Genomic DNA, 14,241 nt, shown 5'->3' with positions numbered 1-14,241 from the left:
CCATTATATAAGTACACCACAGTTGTAGCAGGGATGGACATGTAAGTTGTTTCCAGCATAGGGCTAATACACATAGTGCTTCCATGAACATTCTTATATGTGTCTTGTACACGAACATACGTGTGCATTGTTGTTAGATTCCTGCTTTGTTTTTAGGTTGTGTATTGAGTCATACTAGTAGCCATAATTTTCAGGGTCAGCACCGCATTAATGTTTGATTTATAACATTATTCTCTGACAGCTATATTGAAATAGCTATAATAGAAATTCTACATTTGGTTAAAAATATTCAAGATTAGTCATTTTTCTAAACCCATGGCTCTAAAAAAAACTCGATTTTGTTTTGAGCAGTTTTAGATTCACAGCATTATTGAGAAGAAGATACAGATTTTCCATATATCCCCATGCCCCCACATATGCACCACCTCCCCCATTATCAGTATCCCCCACTAGAGTGATACATTTGTTACATTTGATGAACCTCGAGTGACACATCATTATCACCCTGTCCATAGTTTACATGAGGGTGCACTCTTGGTGTACGTTCTATGGGTTTGGACAAATTTATAATGACAAGTATCAGAATAGTTTCACTGCCCTAAAAATCCTCAGTGCTTTGCCTATTCATCCCGCATGGCTTTTTCATTTTTTCTATGGGGAACGCATTTGCCTCCCATGTATGAAAAGAACAGAAAATTTTTTATAGGCGTATAAACGATTAACAGACAAGGCCTACAGATTTATTTCTTCTTGGACACACCCATGGCGCTGCCACGGCAGTCTGTGGTCTTGGTGTGCTGGCCTTGGACATGAAGTCCCCAGAAGTGGTGCCAGCCTTCTGTGGGCCCAAATCTTCAGTTGTTCCAGGTCTTCGCAAAGTTTGTTGTCCAGACCATCGGCCAGGACCTGGCTGTATTTTCCATCCTTCACGTCTTTTTGTCTATTCAAAAACCAGCCTGGGAACTTACACTGGTGTGGATTCTGCATAATAGGGACTACACATTCCGCCTCATCCTCAGTGAGCTCTCCTGTCCTCTTGGTGAGATCATTGTCTGCTTTCCTCATCACCACATGAGCATATCTTTGCCCCACACCCTTAATTGCAGTGATGGCAAAGGTTACTTTCCACCACCCATTGATATTGGTGTTGGGCACTTGCAAAATGTGCTGCAACTTCTCAGGGATCACTAGAGACGTGGTGGCAGCCCCAGTGGTGGTGTGTAGACCTCCTGTGGAAGAGAAGAGGAACACAAATGTTTTAAGTGCTCTCTGTGCCAGACACTGTGATAACTATTTTGATATATATTCTCATTAAAATCCTTACAACAATTTTATGAAATAGAGATTATGATCCCCATTTTTATAGGCAAAGGAAAGGGACCAGAAGGCAAAGCGATATGCTGAAGATCATGTAGCAAGGGTCTCGATAAACTAATCTTTGACTTCAAGTTAGGTGTTCTTTCCGCCATACCAGTGAAAGAGAGGAAAATGTTTCTTCCAGAGTCAGAAATATTTCATTGTACTAACATGTATTTGCATTTCTGTTTAATTATTGTGGTTAAGCATTTATCAAAATGAATTTCCATTATTTTTATTTGTTTGGAAAGGCTTAGAGGTTTTCTAAAACAAAAATTTAATCTAATGAAAAGTTTTCTTAACATTTAGGACTTTTTCTAAATCCTGGATTAGTTAAGAAATAATCACTGTATATAATCACTTTTTTAATCTTGACAGATGAAAATATTACTTTTTAGTAGCCTTCAATTTTGTTAGACTGCTAAAGCATGAGTTAAAAATCAAAGTAACAGCCTCATTGGTTATTTTCTTGAACTTTCTCTATTTCATAGAAATTTCTTCCATTCCTTCTTGGAAGAAGACAGCATGTTTTAAAAATTCCAGTTAGTTAAAATATAGTGTAATATTAGTTTCATGGGGAAAAATAGCATTTTAACAAAGTTGAACTAGAGTAGCACTACTGAACATATAAAGTTGTCAATTTGCTAGTAGTTACAATTTGTTGAGTTCTTGAAAAAAAATTAGATAACTAATAAAGGTACTATTATTTATGTAGCAATTTCTTCTTGTTTCTTTTGTAAGGTCAATTATCTACAGGTACCCTACAGGTCTTGGAATCTGTGTCAATCTCTCCTCGATGTTTTAGACTCCAGACTGAAGGTCACTCAAGTATCTATAGAAGCCGGGTACTACTATATATTAGTAAGGCATTTCACAACTAGGCATAGAAGGATCTGGTGACTTTTTGAAAGGGATTATGGTAAATTCCAGCTAATTTTTGTTATGCAGGATTATGGACTCAGAATTACCCTATCAGAAATTGGCAATGTAGATTTGATGTGAGCAGTCCTGATTTTCAGGGTACTATGTAGGCCAAACAAAACACATCTACAGACCAAACTTTACCTGTAGGCCCCCAATTTGAAACCTCTTTCCTAAACTCAGAAGGCCAGATTGAATTTCTTGTTTCCATTAATTTTAAATGAAGCTTTTTGAGTAGATAAAGTAAGTAAAGAGCTACCATATTTCCTTATTGAGGAAAAGCTGCTGCAGAATGCCTAATGTACTGATGCCCTGGTTATAGAAGTCAGGATTCTTTAACCTAAAAGTTAGAGCTATTATATGTATTGCTGGTCTAGAATAGAGGCCAGTTTAATTTCTAATGCAGAGGAACTTGGAAAGTAGCACAGATGTAATTTGTATGTAAAAGGAGGAAAAGACACATACTCCTTAAGTAATTTTGATGCCCTTTTCTCCCATGCTAAATAATGAATCTGTCAGTATCCTCCCTCAGTTGCATTGCCATAGGATGGTAAAAAACAAAACCAAAAAAGGCAGTATTACTGTTTTTAAAAAAGAGGCTATTAAGATACATTTTGAAGATTTTCCTAAATTGATCCCTGTTTCTATTTAGTTGGCTCTTTAGTATAAATTGCATTGTGGCTGAGAGGCTGCCATTATCATGTTGTATTTTCAAACTGCCCATGGGAATAATTACCACCAAATGTTTTCAGTCCTCCATTGAGTTAATACTCTACCATCAAGCTCCCACATGTGTTGATGTATTAGGGCCACTGAGGAGCCTCTGCCTTTTTCATCTAAGGAATTATATTCTGTTACCTTGTGTTCTTGCATCAGATCATACAGAGCCAGCTTAAGTTGAATTTGTGCTTAACAAGAAGTATATATCAGCCTTAAACTCTTTGGCTATACACAGATCAACATGTCTAGTAACAAACCCTCATCAATTTCCTCACCACACACATGCTCACACAGGTTGAAAGTACAGAATCAACCCGAGAACGTACATTTTGGAAACAGCGCCCACCAATGGGATAGAATTTTCAAAGATTTCTGCCAGCTTGCTTAAAGATCTAAGCATTTATGGGTTAACAATCTGGGGTTTTGAATTGCAAGTCTTGACCAGTCCAGAGAGCAGTCTGCTTGTAAAGGCTGTATGTTATTTTATTTTTGCCCAGCTTCTCTGGGGTGAGGACTTAAACTGATCAGTTCCTGAACATAACATCACAGTCACAAAAAGACAAATACTGTATGATTCCATTTGTAGGAGGTACTTAGAGTAGTCAAAAATAATAAAAAAAGAAAGTGTGATGGTAGTTTCCAGGAGTCAAGGGGAGGGGAGAACAGGGATTTATTGTTTAATGGGTATAGAGTTTCAGTTTTACAGGATGAAAGAGTTAGGGGGATGGATGGTGGTAATGGTAGCACATTATGAATGCATTTAGCACCAATGAATTGGACACATAAAGATGGTTAAGATGGTAAATTTTGTTATGTGTATTTTACTAAATTAAAACAAACAAACAAACAAACCCTGCTCCTGTAACAGCTCTGTCCCCTTCCCACATAGTTGATGTCACAAAATTACATCTTTGAACATTGTGTGCCACAAACCATAAATTAATTCGTGTAAATGCATTAATCAGAAAACAAAATTAGAGTTACAACCAAAGTTACAATAATATTAGCTTTTAGACTAATAATTTTTAGAAAATGTATTATTCTCTTAATTCATGTGGATAACAAAAGGTAGAGTTACAAACCATTGTTACAGTAATAATAACTCTTATAATTGCCTATGTATTTACCTTTATTGAGATCTTTATTTTGTCATAAGCCTTCAAGTTACTGACTAGTGTTCTTTTATTTTATCTTGCAGTACTCCCTTGAGCATTTCTTTCAGGGTAGGCCTAGTGGTAATGAACTCCCTCAGCTTTTGTTTACCTGGGAAACTCTTTTTTTCTTTAATGTTTATTTTTATTTTTGATAGAGAGTGTGAGTGGGAGAGGGGCAAAGAGAGAGGGAGACAGAAGATTCAAAGTGGACTCTGGGCTTATAGCATGGAGCCCAATGTGGGGCTCAAACTTTTGAATTGTGAGACCATGACCTGAGCCAAAGTTGGACATTCAACTGAGCCACCCAGGCACCCCTATCTGGGAAAGTCTTAATTTCTCCCTCATTCTTGAAGGTTAATTTTGTTGGATATAGAATCTTGGTTGACAGTTTTTTTTCTTTTAGCACTTTGAATAGCACTGCCTTCTGGTCTCCAAATTTTCTGATGAAAAATTTGCTGATAATCTTATTGAAGACCCCTTGTATATGACAAGTCCTTTTTCTCTTGTGGCTTTCAAGATTCTCTCTTTGGTTTTGTTTTTTGAAATTTAATAATAATATGTTTTAGTGTGGGTCTCTTTGAGTTCATCTTACTTGGAGTTCATTGGTCTTCTTAGATATTTATTTCATGTCTTTCAACAAATTTAGGAAGTTTTCAGCCATTAATTCTTCATATATTCTCTTGGCTTCTTTATCTCTTCTTCTTCTGGGACTCACATGATGCATATGTTGTTCTACCTTATGGTATTCCACAGGTCCCTTACGTTCTGGTCACTTTTATTTTTTTTCCTTTCTGTTCCTCAGACTTAATAATTTCTGTTTTCCCATCTTCAAGTTTGTTGGTTCTTTCTTCTGCTGAGAGAGAAAGAGTGAGCAGGAGTTGGGGAGAGGGGCAGAGAGAGAGGGAGAATCTTAAGCAGGTTTCATGCCCAGCAAAGAGCCTGACATGGGGCTAGATAACATAACTGTGAACATGACCTGAGCTGAAATCAAAAGTCAGATGCTTAACCAATTGAGCCACCCAGGTGCTCCTCTTTTTGTTTTTCTATCTCTTCATTGATATTTCCATTTTGTTCAGGCATCATTTTCTTTGCTTTCTTCAAATCTTTCTTTAGTTCTTTGAATATCTTTAAGACAGTGGTATTAAAGTCCTTGTCTAGTAGATCTGCTATCAGTTCTTTTCAGGGACAGTTTCTGTTGATTTGTTTCTTCCTTTAAATGGACCATACTTTGCTTTTTTTTAAATATGCTTTGTGATTTTTTTTTGTTGTTGAAAACTGGACATTTGAATCTAATAATGTGGTAACTCTGGATATCAGATTCTCTCCCTTCCCTAAGGCTTTATAGTTTTTGTTTATTGTTTTGGGGTTTTTGATTGTTGTACGCTGTCTCTGTGCCACGAACCTGCCTGAGGTGTAAACTTAATATCTTCTCAAGTCTTTTCTGAGCCTGCACCTTTCCCTGGGTGTGCATGATGACTTTCTAATTTTCCCCGTATATGGAGTTGCTTTTGAACATCCTACTCTTTCATGTCTGCTTCCCAAAAAGGGAAAATGAGAAAAATGGAGGGAGGAAAAAAGAGAATACTGACCCTTTCAATCCTCTGGAAGTTACTTCAGCTGGAAGGGGGAGAAGCTTGCAACAATGGAGAGAAGTGCAACAACAATGGCCAACTTCCTCTTTGTTGGCATCTCTGAGATCAGAAGCAGCAATCAGTAATCAGAGAATAGATACACTATATTTGGAAGATATATCCTTTTTTACCCACCTGGATTCTGCAATCTGTGCACACTGCTCCAGGAAAAGGTGCACAGCTGCCTGCTTTGGGACTGGGGATGTGAGAGGGGTAGTTGCTACTGTACTATAACTGAAATTGACTCAAAGTAACCAATTTACTGTTAAAGTCTTCCCCTGGAAGTTATAAGCCTTCAGTAGATTCTAGAGTCCCCAAAGAGTTAGACTGTCAGACAGATTCTGCCAGAGCAATTGTTGATTAGGTGGAAAGATAGATTCCTGGTGCTTTTTACCCTTCCCCAGAATCCTCCTTGAAAACCATTCATGGCAGGATTTGCATTCTGAAGAAGATGGCCCTTTATTTTTTTTTTTAAGTTTATTTACTTATTTATTTATAATGTTTATTCTTGAGAGAGAGCAGAGAGAGAGAGACAGAGTGAGAGCAGGGGAGGGCAGAGAGAGAAGGAGACACAGATCTGAAGCAGGCTGTAGGCTCTGAGCTGTGAGCACAGAGTTTGATGTGGGGCTTGAACCCATTAACGGTGATCATTACCTGAGCCAAAGTAGGACACTTAACTGACTGAACCACCCAGGCACCCCTAGAAGATGGCCCTTTAAAGAAAAAAAAAAGTTACTCTGTATTAAAATGTTATAAAATCCTAGCACCTTTTCTGTTTTTGACCTTTTTTCATTCAGTTGAAGCAGGGATTAGGGTGGGATGAGTGGGGTGAGTTGGGGCCTGGAAATAAGGGCTTTGTTTTCTAGACATAGGATTTCTTTTCAAGACATTTCAAAAGCCATATTGTAATAGGATCCTGCCCATTGTGCAGTGATCCCACACTGTTATATGTTTGACTGGGCCCTCATGACTTGGCTGACTTTTCTGTTTGTGCTACTCTAGGTTGTAGCATAGGCTGCCTGTAAAGCTGTTGCCATATCATAATTTTACCTTCAAAAATTTTTAACATGTTCAATCTATTCTTCAGAAAAGTAAGAAATGTATACACAGAAACAGCCCGGCTGGTCAATTTACAGCCATATTGTGGAAGTCTGTTTTCTCAAAATCATTGGGATGGTTTCAAAATCAAGTGAAGAGGGTACCTGATTATTCTGCTTACATAGTATTCAATCCTTGATTCAAAGTGGGAAGATGAGATTATTACACAGTTAAGAACAAGAGGCATCTCTTTGTGCCTCAGAATAAGACCTTGATCTAGGAAGTAATTCTGGGAAGTCCTTGTTATTTTTCTAATTAAGTTTCTATTTAAATTCCAGTTAGTTAACATACAGTGTAATATTAGTTTCAGATGTAGAATTTAGTGATTCTATACAACACCTGGTGCTCATTACAAGTGCCCTTTTTAATACTTATCATATATTTAACCCATCCCCCCATCCACATCCACTCTGGTAACCATCAGTTTGTTCTCTATAGTTAAGAGTCTGTTTCTTGGTTTTCCTCTCTCTTCCCCACCAACCATGTTCATTTGTTTTGTTTCTTAAATTCCATATATGAGTGAAATCATATGGTACTTGTCTTTCTCTGACTTATTTCATTTAGCATAATACACTTTAGCTCCATCCACATTATTGCAAATGGCAAGATTTCATTCTTTTGGATGGTTGAATAATATTCCATTGTATGTGTGTTTGTGCGTGTGTGCACGCACACACACATATATGTATACACATTTCTTCTGATCCTTAAGCATGGAATGTTTTCCCATTTCTTTAAAAACATTTTTTTAATGTTAATTTTTAAGAGAGAGACAGAGTGCTAGGTGTGTGTGTGGGGGGGGTGTTGTGCAGAGAGAATGGGAGACACAGAATCTGAAGCAGGCTCCAGGCTCCGCGCTGTCAGCACAGAGCCCGACACGGGGCTCCAACTCACGGACCACAAGATCATGACCTGAGCTGAAGTTGAACACTTAACTGACTGAGCCACCCAGGTGCCCCTGTTTTTCCATTTCTTTGTGTCATTTTCCATTTCTTTCAGTAGTGTTTCATAGTTTTCAGAGTACATATCTTTTACCTCTTTGGTTACGTTTATTCCTAGGTATCTTATGGTTTTTGGTGATAATTCCTTGTTATTTTCTGACTTGGTCTGCTTGTTCAAAGGTACCCACACAACACATAGCTTTTGAAGGTAGTCCATGAGCCAAGATCAAGCTGTTTTCACCTTATATTTGGGGTTTTACTTGTCTTTGTTCCTTAGCTCTGCCTTCATCAAGGAAAAAAAAAGAATAAAACAGAAAGACTGTGACCTTGTTGGTCAAGCAGCTTGTAATTTTTCCAGGCCAGAGGAGGAGAAACAATGCATGAAACTTCCTGAAGAGGTAAGTAAATTTAGGAGGACACAGAATTATTTGTGAGTCAGAGTTTTTCTCAACCTCAGCACTATCATCATTTTGGGCCAAATAATTCTTTGTTGTATGAGACTATCCTGGGCTCTCTAGAATGGTTAGCAGCATTCTGGCCTCTATCCACTAGATGTCGGTAGAGTTTCCTGCTCACCCGCAACAGTCATGACTAACCGAAATGTCTACAGGTCTTGCCAAATGGTTGAAAATCACTGGTTTGAGTTTTCCTAAAGAGTATAAAAACTACCAATCCATAGTTAAAACATAATAATTACTGGGTTGTGCCCTGGCAAAGAGGATCAGAGATACAGCAAAATAAGCGAATGCACTCCTTTATAAATTGTTGTTTACCATGCAAATCTGGAAAGCATCCTGAAGTGAGCACAGGGAAACAAAAAAGGGCTTATTTCGCTTTCAATTCATAGCTCAGAAATCTAAATATCTCACGAAGTTTTGGCAAGAAGGAAGTAACTAATGTGCTTAGATTTCTCTCATAGGCAGAGGTTCATTACTGTCAAACATGAGATGTCTGCCTCTGGCTAAGTTCTGCAGAGTCTCTCTTCCCTTCTGTTCTCTGGGGCACAGTGGCTTCTTGGTTCTTAGGAATCATGAGGCCTCAGGTTTAACATTTTTCTTCTCATCTCTCGATGTCTTCCTACTTCTTCAGTGAGAAGCTCTGTTAGGATCTCCAGGCTGTGGGAATGTCTGCTTCGAAGAGTGTAAATCTAAGGAAAGTGCCCTTGCTTGCTTATGGATGGTGAATTGTTAAGTACTGAGTGCCATATTTCACAGAGGATGATCAAATTAACTCTAATAGGTGAGAAATTGGCATTGCCCCTAAATTGACCAACATTCAAATGAAGGTTTGAAAGAGGGTTTTTTGTGGCTTTCACAGAAAGCCATAGAGATAATAGGATTGAAAGCAGAATCTTTGGTGGGAAAACTAGTGGGAATGGGGTCATTCACCTTGAAGAAAAGATTGGAGATGAATCCCAAAGGGTCACTAAACGAAGAAGCTTCTAAGTGTTTTCTACCTCTGCGTAAGATAACAAAAAGAAATTAATATGGGTGTGAGGAATTTAAATTTATTTCAGGGGAACATTTCTGATAGTTAAGGCTTATCGGCTTTACAAAGGGTGCCAGAGGTGGTTCTGGAATCTTCTTTAAAAGTCTTTAAGAATTGCCTGGACTTGTTTCTGGCTGACTGGCTCAGATAGGGTGTGGTCCTACAAGGGAAGGAATAGCCTTGTCAGTCTCACTGCTCTGGCACTTGAATGGCTCCATACACACGTTGCAATCAGCAGTGAGGTGACAGCCTGTAACCTACAGAGCTTTAACTTCATTCTCTAAATCAGGACTTGGGGAATGTTCTTTCATAGAGATGGGTTATTGATCAGATTCAGTGGATGGAGGGTTTTCACTGTGCCTTCTGTATATTGATTTAATGAGCAGTGTTGCCATATGGGTTCTCCCCGAAGCTGACGGAGATGGGGATCTATGTGCAGGCTGCTGTTCACTAGGGAGTGTTTTTGGTATCAACAGTGTGGAAGGCAGGAGGAGAAAGTATGGGCAGGGGAGAAGTTAAGCCCTGAAGCAATCCCAACAAAGAATTCAGCTTGCCAGGAGAGCTCTGAAGCTGGGAAGGTGTGCCCAGATGGGGCTAGAGGGTCAGGTCTTCACACTCCTCTGGTTGGGTCCCTGGCTGGGGGCTGCCACCAGAAGGCAGGACCTTGGGCAGGGCAGCTTCCTTTGGCCCAGGCAGTCTCAAAGAGGTCTGACAGCCAGGAGTCTTCTAGCAGCGCTTCACATGTGGGGGAACAAATCCTTCCTTCTGGAAGGGAAATCTGGTGGCATATCACTGCAATCACCACAAGCGGCTTCCCCTGTCCTTTACTCACGTCTGAGACTTGCCTTGACCTTTATTTATACAAGAAGTGTTTTCCTGTTGCAGAGACATATTGCCCTTACTTCATTCTGAGCCAAACGCGGCCACCCTAGAACACGGAGTAAATGCAGTCACAGATTCTGTTTGTTCTGAAATATATTCGTTGCCTCCCACCCTCCCTCTTCCTCACTTTCCTCCTTCAGCTCTCATCAGGCAGATTCACCTGCTTCCAATTTTAGCCTCGTGACAGCCAGCCTGGATGGCGAACTAAAAGTCAGCTGATTTCTTCCTCTTCAGAGTTTCTTCATTATTCCGTGAGCGGGCCCATGGCCCCCTCTGCCCGTGCCTTGCACACGAATTCCCAGGGCAGTAGTGCAGCCAGCAGAAGGCTGGCCTGGAGCCGGGGTTAGCTCAGCCACCGGCTTTGGGATTTTGATCACGGCCTGTGTTCTCCATTAGTTCTCTAAAATGAGGAGGGGCCATTGGCCTGAGCGATCCCCAACATCTCTCCTAACTCCCACATCCAATGACTTTTTGATTCGAAGGGTTTTCACGAAAGGAAATGGGAACAAAAAGGGATGGCAGATTTCCTATTTAGTCTTTGCTTCCTGTCTCCCTCACATAGACTGCTGGAACCTCCTCTCTCAGATAAATGCAAGATGTAGGATTCATTATGGCCTACCCTGAAGTGTTTGGGGGAGTGAAGGTTTAGAATCCCCAGGACATTTTGGAAATCAGTCTGAATTGAAATCCAAGTTCCTAGCAGCTGAACTTCGCCTGTGGCTGTGAGGTGAGTGAAGGTGAACCAGGACTAGCATTGAGCTGCATTTGAAATGCGCAAGGCAGTTAGTTCACTGCAGCAAAATTGGTTTCCCTGCTGGGTTCATTCTGCTGGCTTTTCCTTTCTCTCTGCCTTTTCCTAATCTAAATGGATTTAGCTATCACTGCTGGTAGTTTCTCTGGCAAAAGCAGGAGATTGGGCCAGGATAAACACTGGCCCTCCAAACAAACTCAGGCTGAGGGAGACCAGATAAGACCCTTCAAACTGTCTTTTTTCATGCTTGGTGTCTCATTCGGTAATGACAGGCCATGATAAATGAGTGCCACAGAGTCAAGATAGCACAGAGTCTGGGAGCTGGAGAAAAGGCTAGTGGAAAAGTGAACCTGGCTGTTGAGAGAGTAGAGCTGAGCTTATTTGCATAGTAACTCAGGTGTGGTTACTTATTGATGAAGCACATGTTCTCTGAGGTGTGGAAAATAGGCTAGCTGTGAACCCGATCCCTGCCCTAGAACACTCATGGTCAGGAGGCACAGCCCAGGGGGAGCCCCCATCCTCAATTGCTTCCCCTTCCTGGGTTTTCTTTGAATTCCCTGAGCCTTTTCTAGCCTTGCCTTATGCTAGACTGTGAGGTCCTGGGCCTCCTGTCTTTGGTCACTATCATTCCCCGTTTCCCTAATCTCACCTGGCGCGTGGCAGGCCTTTAATAAATAAATGTGTAATGGAAGGCACTTGGCAGTGAAGCTTACAGCTACTTGGGAGTTAGAGTGAGATAAACGCAAAAGAAGAAGGCAGGACTTCTGTTTCGCAAAGTAGACACCCACCCTGAGGGAGAGGGGGAAGTAATGTTAGAGACTAAGGGACAGAAGAAGGGATCAGCTGTGAACCTACTGCAGGAGAAAATCCCGAACAAATTTGACCTTCTTCCAAGTGCATGGTTTAAGTCCTCCAAAACAAGGGGAAAAACTATCCTGTCCACCCCCAAAATACCTACCTCAAACAGCAATTCCTCCAGACTCCTAGTGGTGCCCTAGTTACACAGCAGAAAGAACAAAGAAGTGATTTAAGCATCTCGACATTGAAAGAGCTATTGCCAAACACCAGAGGATCAGCAGAATCATTAGATTCCAGAAAATGCAGAACCTCTTAGGCCTCTGTATTCTTCCATCCTGATGTCAAACTGCTGGCAGCCCACGCCGAGCTGCTGTATAAGAATGTGCTGCTAGAACGACGGGAGGAGGAAGGAAGGGCAAGGTCGCCTTGCTGGGAATTTGGAAGCTCTGTCTTGAAGACAGCTTAACCATCAATGGACACTGTGGTTTCTCTGCTCCCAGTGATGGAGGAACACAAGGGTGGCCCTTTGAGCTGACTGGACACGGATGTGGATGTGTCTGAGTTTATCAGTCACGGGCCTGATTTATCAGGATTATCAATTATCAGGATAAATTGGAAAACAATTTATCCCAGGTGGCTCAAATGAAAAACTTTAATTAAGAGATTAACAGAGATGTAAGCAGGGTTAAGGAAACAAATAGGGAGGTGCCCAGAGACTTCCATCACCTGGGAGCCATTACCTCCCTGAGGCTAAAGGGCAAAGGGGAGAAGGGAATTTTGGTCCCTGAACCACTTTTCCTGCTGGATGTCTCCCGTTGTTCAAACCGGAGACCATCAGCGAGGGTGCCCAGAAGGATGACTTTCTCAGAGGTCAGCTTCCTGGGGCTGGGAGCACATGGGGGTGAGTCAAAAGGAGAAAAACACGACAACAAACCTTATTACCATTTGGCATATATATTTTAAAACATTTCAGATAGCTTCTTATGTTTTACCTCATTTAATCCTCAACACTAAAGCGAGTCTGAGCTGGGGGCTCTGGAGAACACCAGAGGCTGGTGCATACAGTGTTTTCTCATGCCTGAGAGCTCGGGCTGGGCTGAGGAGGGGGGAAGTGTGCTGAGCCTATCACGTGGAGCTCGAGGTGACAGGGGCTCTAAAACGCCAACTAGGAAGTCACTGGGACAGTGTTTGTGGGCAATCTGTCCACTTTCTACAGCCTTTGTAGTTTCCCCACATTTGTGCATTTTATCCTGAATGGTTCCCAGTAGTAGGAACGATGTCTTTTGATCAACGGGCAGCCCTGAGGGGAGAGATCCTCTGGGTTTCCTCCTTCTTCCAAGGAAACAAGAGGAGGCTGGCTCCCTGGTGACATCACTGAGGGAGGAAAGGGAAGCAGAAGGGCCAGAAGCCAGATGATCCAGGGGAGAGGTTGTGGTTGGGGATGAGGGGCGCTTAGTCTATGCTCTGTGTCTCTAGATTCTCCTCCTGGTCCTTCTGCTTCCCTGCCCGAGGGGTTGGGGTGGGGAGCTGTTGGCCATGGCTCACATGCAAGCTGGAGTGAGGGACCCTTCAGCCACTGAGGCCAGTAGGCTGCAGACACTGACATTGGGTCTACCTTATTGTAAGGTAATCCAGGCCCGAGCAGCCATTTGATCTGAAGGGCAATGTCTTATCACCAAATAAATATTTCATCATTCTTGGGCCCCGGTGAGCCGAGGCATGGACAGGACTTGAGTCTCCTGCCCCCTCTCAAATGTCCACTGCCCAGGGAAGGGGGAGGAGGAGAGCCTGTGGCTGAGCCATTAGAGGAGGTGGGAGAGGGGGGGTCAGCAGCCAGGGCTCTGAGTTCTCCTCCCATGGCCTCCACCAATGTGCTGAGTCACTTGGTCAGGCCACTTCTCTGTGTCTTAGTTTTCTCAGCTGCAAAATGGAAATGATGTCCCAGCCCAGCTCTAGTGCCTTTTGTTGTTGCAAAGATCAGAAGTGATAAGGCATGAAAGCATTTTGGAGGGCAGAAAATGATACACCTAATATGCTAATTATTAATGCTGACTGTGCCTTTTCAGAAAATATTCCTTAAGAGGCCTAAATCACATTTGAGTTGCTTTTATTCCCTTCTTCATTTAACAGATATTTATCTAGCCCCTAACCTGTGCCAGAGGCTTATATTTTGCCTGATGGATTGGCCAGCTTCTTTGTATATCCTTCATTTACCTGTCCTTTAAGGTTTTATTTTAACCTCTGCTCTCTAAGGTTGACCGTATAAAAGGAAGTCGAATGCTTGTTTGGGTTGATGAGAAGTATATTGGCTGAAATGAGATTTCATTGCCCCTGCTCATTCACTCATCTTAGTGACCTTCTGCCTTTTTTGCCTGTGGAGTCGCAGGCTGGGTCTGCTCCGGGAGCTGAGTGGCCCTCAGGGAGCCATGGCAACCACACAGGACTGCCACTAGGGAGTTCATGTCAGGTGGCGCCTTGCAGCTCATCAGCTGTGGGCTCAA

At 41.8% G+C, this 14,241-nt stretch overlaps 1 pseudogene; it reads right to left on the bottom strand.

Annotated features, from left to right (window-relative positions):
- Positions 1-740: 740 nt before the first annotated feature.
- Positions 741-14,241, bottom strand: part of LOC122237025 — a 32,228-nt pseudogene continuing 18,727 nt past the window's right edge.

Source organism: Panthera tigris, chromosome A3 (assembly GCF_018350195.1).
Source record: "Panthera tigris isolate Pti1 chromosome A3, P.tigris_Pti1_mat1.1, whole genome shotgun sequence".
Lineage (NCBI taxonomy): Eukaryota > Metazoa > Chordata > Mammalia > Carnivora > Felidae > Panthera > Panthera tigris.
Note: the sequence above shows the minus strand (reverse complement) of the source record. Positions and strands in the feature narration are given on the sequence as shown.